We start from the raw sequence: 9902 nt of genomic DNA, 5'->3' as shown, positions 1-9902 counted from the left end.
GTAGCCCAGAGGTAGAAAAGTCCCTGGGTTCTACCCTCAGTGTCACAAAAAGAAAAAAAAATTAAAAAATAGGGCTGGGGATGTAGCTTGGATTTAGAATGCCCCTGAGTTCAATTCCCAGCACTGGAAAATAAATAAATAAATAAATAAATAAATCAAATTAGGCTGGGTATAGCTTGGAGATAGAATGCTGCTGCGTTCAATCCCTAGCACTGCATATATAAATAAATAATAAATAAAATTGGGCTGGGGTGTAGTTTGGAGATAGAACACTCTTGTGTCAATCCACAGCACCAGAGTTGGGTTTGGTGGCCCACGCCTCTAACCCCAGTATTTGAGAGGATGAGATAGGAGGATTACAGGTTCGAGACCAGCCTTAGCAACTTTGCAAGACCCTGTTTCAAAATAAGGAATAGCCGGGCATGGTGGTGCACACTTGTAATCCCAGCGCTTGGGAGGCTGAGACAGGAGGATTGCACGGGTTTGAAGCCAGCCTCAGCTACTTAGTGAGGCTCTCAGCAACTTAGTGAGACCCTGTTTCCAAATAAAATATAGAATAGGTCTGGGAGTAAAGCCTGGAGATAGAAAAGCCTCTGGGTTCCACCCCCAACCACACAAATAAATAAATAAATAAATAAATAAATAAATAAATAAAAGCCGGGTATGGTGGCACACACTTGTAATCCCAGCATTTGGGAGGCTGAGACAGGAGGATCATGGTTCGCAGACAGCCTCAGCTACTTGGTGAGGCCCTCTGCCACTCAGTGAGACCTTGTTTCAAAATAAAGAATAAAAAATCAGGCTGAGGGTATAGCTTGGAGGTAGAATGCCCCTGGGTTCCATTCCCAGTACCATTAAATAAATAAATCAATAATAGGGCTGGGGATGTTGCTCGGAGGGAGAATGCCCCTGGGTTTCATCTCTAGTACTGCAAAATAAATAAATAATATATAAAAATAAATAAATAAATAAATAAATAAGGGTTGGAGGTAGAAGGCCTCTGGATTCAGTCCTCAGTACCACACACACAGGTGTGCGTGCACATACACACAATATTCTCTTAAGCTTGTCCCCCACTCATTTAGGCACGTGTTCGCCGTTTATGTTTTATCCCCCTACTAAAGTCCAATTTTGCCGGTAGATTTGCAGGGACAATCTGACCTCATGGGGGGGGCACTTGGGTTCGACACCTGGGGGCTGGCAGGGAGGAGGGAAGAGCTCCCGCTTGGGGGTGGAGAAAATTGGTATCAGGCCCGGCCTCTCTAGCTAGCTCTGTGGCCCACACAACTCCCATGAGCCCTCTGCGCCTCAGGTGAGTAGAGGCTGGCAGCCATCAGGCTGGCGGCTGCAGCGGTGAGGCCGGCTGGCCGGCACGAGGGCGTCCAGGGTGCCGCTGAGCAGCGCAAGATTCAGAGAAAGCCCTGGGCCGTGGGGAGAACCCAGGCTGGGAAGTCAGCTGGGATTTGGGCATCAGCCTTGGATCCATCAGCCTGCTCCTCGTTTGCTCTTCACCTTCAGCAAGGTGCAGCACTTTACCGACCCCTCATTTCCTCACCCAGGAAATGGGTGCATGACAATGGGTGCTCCGCAGGCTTGGGCCAGAGTGGATTGTGATAAAATCCTGGAGTTGAGGACGTTTGCAGGGGAGCTGGGGCCTGGGGTTCCTGTGGCCATTGTTAAGGATCCACTTCCCTTCCTGCTGTCTCCGTGGGTGTGCAGGTCCAGGGAGGCTTAGACGGGAGCGGGCAGAGACAGGTGTCACCTCACAGCACCCCAGTTCTTGGCCTTCCAGCCCCCTGCCCATGTTGGTTCAGTCCAGGGGAAAAGGGGACTTGAAACCACCATGTCACAGATAGCACCCTGACCCTCACCGGGTGAGCAGACCTTCCAAGGAGCCAGCGCCCAGCAGAGGCGGCTCAGTTCCAGCCCCGCGGTGAGGGGCGGTTAGTGAGTCTGAAGTGTGGCTCTGTACTGACCCGCGGAGGGGTGAAGTCGCTCAGCCTCAGTTGCCTTACCCGTGAAATGGGCAGTGAGAAATCATGCCTATAAAATGTGGCCCACATGCCTGGCATGGCCAAACTGTTAAGCAAATGTTGGCTATCAGTAACTGGGGTCAAGCCGGGCGTGGGGGCGCACACTTGTAATCCCAGCATTCAGGAGGCCGAGACAGGAGAATGGTGGTTCGCAGACAGCCTCAGCTCCTTAGTGAAGCCCTCCGCAACTTAGTGAGACCCTGTTTCAAAATAAAGACTAAAAAATAGGGCTGGGGGTATAGCTCAGAGGTAGAATGCCCCTGAATTCTATCCCCAGTACTGCAAAGAAAAAAAAAAAGAATGTAGCTGGGCGTAGTGGCACAAGTGTGTAATCCCAGTACTTGGGAGGCCGAGACAGAAGGATCACAGGTTTGCGGATAATCCCAGCTACTTAATGAGGCCCTGTGCAACTTTAGTGAGACCTTGTTTCAAAATAAAGAATTAGCCGGGCGTGGTGGTGCACGCTTGTAATCCCTGCGCTTGGGAGGCGGAGACAGGAGGATCGCGCAGGTTTGAAGCCAGCCGCTTGCTCTGGCTTAAGAGACCCTGTTTCTGAATAAAAATATAAAAATAGGTCTGGGAGTGTAGCCCGGAGGTAGAAGGGCTTCCAGGAACCCCAGTACCACGAGAAAAAAAAAAAAAGAATTAAAAAAAATTGGGCTGGGGATGTAGCTCAGAGGTAGATAGAGGACTGGATTCCACCCCTAGTACTGCAAATAACTAACTAACTAACTAAATAAATAAATAAAATAGGGCTGGGGGTATAGCTCAGAGGTTGAATGCCCCTGGGTTCATTCCCCAGTGCTACAAAACAAAAACAAAACCCCCAAAACAGGAGTCAAGGACACTCAAAACCCACCAGGCAATCCATTGCAATGCTGCTGAGCCGGCAGGCGAGGTGCCCCTGTAATCCTCGCTACTGGAGGCTGAGGCGAGAGGGTCGCTTGGGCACAGAGTCAGAAATCAGTCTGGAGCACAAAGATCCAAAGAAAAATAAAAGAGGAAGGGGCAGCACTAAGTAATGCCCCTGAGGCCTGGGGGGGTCTTGTTAGGAGGCAGGATTTGCTCATCAGGGCCGGTGGGGCCTGGGACTCTGCATTGCAGCCAGCCCTGGCTGAGGGGGACCCAGCTGGCTTGTGAGCCACCGCGCAGCACAGGTTGAAGCCCATTTTCACACAGAGCCCTCTCAAGTCTCTGTGAAGATGGGCTAATTCCTGGAACTGGGGTCTTCTGGGTAAAGCAGGAGGAGGGCAATGGAGGGACACGGGCTTTACTGCGTGGCTGCTGGGATTGCTGGGCTCACTGTCTCTTGGGTCCTCGCAGCCCCTCGTGGGGAAACCTTGGTCCCTTTGCACTGAGGCTGGGATGCTGAGGCTGGCTCCGCTGGCTAGGCCAGGCTGTGACCCGGCTCCTCCTGCCTCCAGTCCCTTCGCCTTCCTCCGCATCCTGGAGCACTTAGCCAGGAGCATCCCAGGCAGGCCACCTCCCCACTCTGGACCTGGCTCCCCATTAGCGAAGCCAGTGGGCAGGGTGTCACCGACCTCCAGTCCCCCCCATCCCCACCCACCCCCCTGGCTCTGCTCTTACTCAGCGCTCTTTTGGCCGGGTCCCTACTTTGCTTCCTAATTTGGGGCTAACATGGCTGCAGACATATCAATTTCACCCTGTCAAGTGAGGGACACCAGTGGCCCTGCAGGGCACAGCCCTGTGCCCAAGAATAAACTCAGCGCCCAGGGCCAGCCACCGCTCTTCCAAGCTCTGGAGACAGACGGGCCACTCAGCATCTCTGCAGGGAGGGAGGTCGGCTGGGGTCACGCGGATCGGCTTTCGCCTGCAGTCCAGTCTTGTAATCTTTGCCACGCGGGGCCTGAGCGCTGCGGGGACTGGTTTGCAGGTGGAGAGGCAGGGGCAGGCTTAGGTTGCTCCTCTGGGCTCAGGCACACATACACCCTGCGCTCACAGACCCGCGCTTAAAACCAGGCTACACTGCTGAAGAGCGGCTGGTCAGAGCTGGACTCCTCAGGTTCAAGTCCAGCTCTGCCTCTCTTTAGTATAAAAGCTTTGGTAAATTATTTACTCTTGCTGAATCTCATTCTCTTTTCTTTTTCTTTTTGGTAGTACCGGGGATGGAACTCAGGGGCATTCTACCTCTGAGCTACACCCCTAGCCCTGTTTTTTATTTTTTATTTTGAAACAGGGTCTCACTGAGTTGCAAAGGACCTCACTAAGTAGCTGAGACTGTCCTCAAACCGTGATCCTCCTGTCTTAGCCTCCCGGATGCTGGGATTACAAGTGTGCGCCACCACACTCAACTTGAATCTCACTTTTTTTTTTTACCTATGAAATGCTGCTATGGTAGTAGTGGTCTCCCAGGGTTGTGTACATTAAATGAGATAATGTGTGAAAAGCCCTTAATCTTTTTTTTTTTTTTTTCAGTACTGGGATTGAACCCAGGGGCATTCTACCTCCGAGCTACATCCCCAGCCCTATGATTTATCCTTTATTTTTTTAACAGAATCTCACCAAGTTGTGGAGAGCCTCACTAAGTAGCTGAGTCTGGCTGTGAACCTGAGATCTTCCTGTCTTAGCATCACAAGTACTGGGATCACAAGCGTGTGCTACCACGCCCATGTAAAAAGCCCTTAGTACCCTGTGCATGGCAAGCATTTGATACATGCAAGCCATCCCATAAAAGTGACATCCTCACATCAATCTGTTTTGCTTACTGTTATACCCAGTACCTATGGCAGTGCTTAGCATGTGGCAAATACAAATATTTGTGCAATGATCAGATCATAGAATTTCCAGAGGGTTGCTGGGCGTGGTGGCGCACGCTTGTAATCCCAGCATTCGGGAGGCTGAGACCCGAGGATCGCGGTTCGTGGACAGCCTCAGCTACTTAGTGAGGCCCTCTGCAACTCAGTGAGACCTGGTTTCAAAATAAAGAAGAAAAAATAGGGCAGGGGGTATAGCTCAGAGGTCAAATGCCCCTGGGTTCCATCCCCAGACCCGCAAAAAAAAAAAAAAAAAAAAAGAATTTCCAGAGGGTGGTTTTCAAACTGTGTTCCAGGGAACCCTGGGGTACCTGGAGCCACTGTGTGGTGGGGTGGAGGGACCACGACGGGGACACCAGAGGAGGGAGGATGTGCGTTTCTGCTCCCTCCTCCTGCCCGGAACCTTTTGAATTTTATTATTTCTGGGGATCATATCTGTTAATCACAATTCTACCATTGAGCTACATCCCCAGTGTTCATTATTTTGTTTTTCTCTTTTTTGGAACTAGGGGTGGAACCTGGGGCCTCGTGCATGTGCATACATTCTATACATTCTGCCACTGAGCAGGGCTCCAGCCCGCCTCTGTTTTACATGCTTTTTATGTGGTTTTATGAGTAATGTTTTATTTTCAGGGCAATTTTTTTTTTTTTTAGGTCAGTACTGGAAATTGAACCACAGCCTTGTTCATCCTAGGCAATCTCTTTGCTACTGAGCTACATTCCCAATCTCTGGAGGAAGAATTTTTGTAGCTGAAAAATGTGTGTGTGTGTGTGTGTGTGTGTGTGTGTGTGTGTGTGTGTATTACTAGGGATGGAACTCAAGTACATTCTACCTCTGAGATACACTCCCAGCCCTATTTTGATTTTTATTTGGAAATAACATTTCTCTAAATTGCTTAAGATCTCACTAAATTGCTGAGACTGGTTTTGAACCCACTATCCTCCTGTCTCAGCCTCTCAAATACTGGGATTATTAGCACGCATCACCATGCCCAGCTGAAAAATACTTTAAGCCGGGTGTGGTGGCGCACGCTTGTAATCCCAGTGCTTGGGAGGCTGAGACAGGAGGATCTCACAGATTCAAAGCCAGCCTCAGCTACTTAGTGAGGCTCTCAACAACTTAGACCCTGTTTCCAAATAAAATATAAAATAGGTCTGGGAGTATAGCCTGGAGGTAGAAAAGCCCCTGGGTTCCACCTCCAGTACCACACACACGGAAAAGAAAAATACTTTAAAAATCACTGACATTGCCGGGCATGGTGGCGCATGCTTGTAATCCCCGTGCTTGGGAGGCTGAGACAGGAGGATAGAAGCCAGCCTCAGCTACTTAGTGAGGCTCTCAGCAACTTAGTGAGACCCTGTTTCCAAACAAAATATTTTTTAAAAAGGTCTGGGATTATAGCCCGGAGATAGAAAGCCTCTGGGTTCCACCCCCAGTACCACAAAAAAAAAAAAAAAAAAAAGAAAAGAAAAAATCACTGACATCCAAAATTTGGTCTTCGGACCACCTATAGGAAGCAGGCCTGAGGCCTGGTGAGGGATTGATTGCTGATTCCCTGACCCCACCCATGAGCTGCTGAACCATACTTTTTGGATGAAGGCCTTGCAGGTTTTTTTTGTTTTTTGTTTTTTGTTTTTTTTTTGTTTTTGGTATTTGGGGTGTTCTACTCTCAAGCTATACTCCCAGATCTTTCTATTTTTTTCTTTTCCTTTTCATTTTTTTTCTTTCTTTCTTTTTTTTTTTCTGGTACTGGGGAATTCTATTTATGAGCTACACTCCCAGCCCTATTTTTTTATTTTTATTTATTTATTTTTTTGGTGGTGCTGGGGTTCCTGGAAACCCTTCTACCTCCGGGCTACACTCCCAGACCTATTTTATATTCTTATTAGGAAGCAGGGTCTCTTAAACCAGTGTGGATGGATGGCTTCGAACCTACGCAATCCTCCTGTCTCCGCCTCCCAAGCGCAGGGATTACAAGCATGCGCCACCACGTCCGGCTTTTTTTAATTTTTAATTTTGAAACAGGGTCTCACTGAGTTGCAGCTGAGGAAGGACCTAAGTAGCTGAGGCTGTCCGCGAACCACGATCCTCCTGTCTCAGCCTCCCAAATGCTGGGATTACCAGCGTGCGCCACCACGCCTGGCTTTCATTTTTTATTTTGTTATAAGGCCTTTGTTGCTGAGGCTGGCATTGGACTCACAATCCTCTTGCCTCAATCTTCCTAGTACTGGATTACAGGTGTGTGCCAGGACGCCCAACATTTAGGTTTCCTTTTCATTTTACTTTTGTATTTTATGTTCATTTTAAATTCATAGTCAGTGAGGGATACTTTCCTTACACTAAAACTGCCCTAGTCTAATGTGCAGGTGGGTAGGATTTGACAAGTAGATTCAACTGAAGAGTCCCACCATCATCATGATCTAGGACACGTCCAACCTCACAAACAATTCTCCTGTGCTCCTCTGTGGTCAGTCTCCCCCTCGCCCACAGTTTCTAGCAACCACGGATCTGATTCCTGTGCCTGGAGTCTGATTCCTGTGCCTGGAGTTTTGGAATCGCGCGCTGTGCAGCCGCGGGCACCAGCCTTCTAGCGTGATGCTCTTGTGGTCCAGCCACGCTACGGTGCTCCTCTGTTTTACTGTTGAGTGACGTCGTCAGGGCACGCAGGTGCCACCTACTGCTCATCCTGTCAGCGTTGACAGGTGCCTGGAGGTTTCCAAGGGTATTAATATAAAGTTGCCATGAGCTGGGCGTGGTGGCGCACGCTTGTAATCCCCGCGCTTGGGAGGCGGAGACAGAGGATTGCACAGGTTCGAAGCCAGCCGCGCGCACTGGCTTAGGAGACCCTGTTTCCAAATAAAAATAGGTCTGGGAGTGTAGCCCGGAGGTAGAAGGGCTTCCAGGAACCCCAGTACCACCAAAAAAAAAAAAAAAAAAAGTTGCCATGAACATTGGTGTACCAGCGTTTGTGTGGACACACGTCTAAGTGGAATCGCTGGATCATATGTTCAACTTTGATAAGACACGACTACGTTGTCTTCCGGAGCGGTTGTACCACTTTGCATTCCCACAAGCAATGCAGAAGTGCCCAGACTGCTACACAATCCATCAGCACTTAGTATTATCAGATTAGCTTCTTTATTTATGTACAGCTGGTCCTTGATACCCATGGACTCTGTATCTTCAGAGTCAACCAATGTAAATGTTTGAATGTAAATGTTTGGAAAAAATTTGCATCTGTACCAAACATACACAGGCTTCCTTCTTTCTTTCTCTCTTCTCTTTCTTTCTTTCTTTCTTTCTTTCTTTCTTTCTTTCTTTCTTTCTTTCTCTTTCTTTCCTCCCTCCTTCTTTCTTTCTTTCTTTCCTCTTTCCTTTTTTTCCTTCTTTCCTCTTTCTTTCTTCTTTCTTTCTTTCTTTCTTTCTTTCTTTCTTTCTTTCTTTCTTTCTTTCTTTCTATCTTTCTCTCTTCCTTTCTTCAGAACTAGGGGTTGAACCCAGGGGCATTTTACCTCCAAGCTACACCTCCAGCCTTATTCTTAATTTTGAAACATGGTCTCCCTAAGTTGTGGAGGGCCTCCCTAAGTAGCTGAGGCTGGCCATGAAACCAGATCCTTCTGTCTCAGCCTCCTAAGTATTGGTATTACAAGCGTGCATCACCACACTCATTTCTTTTTTTAATAGTGAAAATTGTATTTTTATTGCCTTTTATTTTCAGCCACGATCACTTGAACTTAAGCCTTTATTAAGGAATGGCTACTGAAAAGCCAAACCCTTCGACGGCTTCATATTCTCTTTCACCCATGTCAGGGCAGGACAATGTTCTAGTCTACAAACCGTGTGCATTATAAACGTTAACGATCATGTGCTTAGTGAGAAGATTCGGATCCAATATTTGAGCAGCCCAGGCTTCTTGTCATTGTTCCCTCAACAAGACAGTAAGACAACTATATACAGAACATTTATATCATATTGGTATTATTAGTAATCTAGACATGACCAAGTATACAGGAGGACACGCAAAGGTTATATGGAAATATTGCAGTATTTATATAAGGGATTTGAACATTTACTTATTTGGGTATCCATGAGGCAGGATGAGGGACCCACTGGTCCTAGAACCAATCCCCTGCAGAGATTGACTCAATTTCCTTATTTACTTTTTTGTATTTAGCTATTCTAGTAGACATCTCGTCATGGTTTAAAATTCTCTTTCTGAGCCAGGCGTGGTGATACACACTTGTAATCCCAGCATTTGGGAAGCTGAGACAGGAGGGTCACGGTTTGTGGTCAGCCTCAGCTACTTAGGCCCTGTGCAACTCAGTGAGACCTTGTTTCGAATATAAAAAGGGCTAAAAAAAAAAAAAAAAGAGGGGCTGGGGGTGCAGCTTGAGGTAAAATGTCCCTGGGTTCCGTCCCTAGTACTGCAAATAAATAAATAAATAAATAAATAAATAAATAAATAGTTTGGAGCTGTAGCTTGGAGGTAGAATTCCCCTGGGTTCCATCCTCAGTACCACCCAAAATATATAAATATAAATAAATAAATAAAATCCAATTCCTTTTCTTTAATGACTAATGAAGCTGAGCACCTTTGTTTGTTTGTGCCCAGAGGCACTCTACCACTGAGCTACACCACCAACCCTATTTTATTTTTTAAATTTTCCGGTACTGGGGATGGAATCCAGGGGTATTCTACCTCCGAGCTACACCCCCAGTTCTTCCTTTTTTTAAGCCCTTTTTATATTTGAAACAGGGTCTCACTGAGTTGTGAAGGGCCTCACTAAGTAGAGGCTGTCCGCGAACCGCAATCCTCCCGTCTCTGCCTCCCGAATGCTGGGATCACAAGCGTGCACCAATATGTTTGGCCTATTTTTAAATTTTGAAACAGAGGTCTCGCAAAGTTTCTGAGGCTGGCCTCTAACCTGTGACCCTCCATGTCTCAGCCATGCCCAACTAAGCTGGACATCTTGATTTGCCATCTGCCTCTCTTCCCTGGTGAAGTACCTACTGGAATATTTTGCCTACTTTTTTCTTTCTCCTCTCTTTCCTTCTTCCTTTTCTCTCCCTTCCTTCCTTCCTTCCTTCCTCCCT

This window comes from Muscardinus avellanarius (genome assembly GCF_963383645.1).
Source record: "Muscardinus avellanarius genome assembly, chromosome: 4".
Lineage (NCBI taxonomy): Eukaryota > Metazoa > Chordata > Mammalia > Rodentia > Gliridae > Muscardinus > Muscardinus avellanarius.
This window is presented reverse-complemented; position numbering follows the sequence as displayed.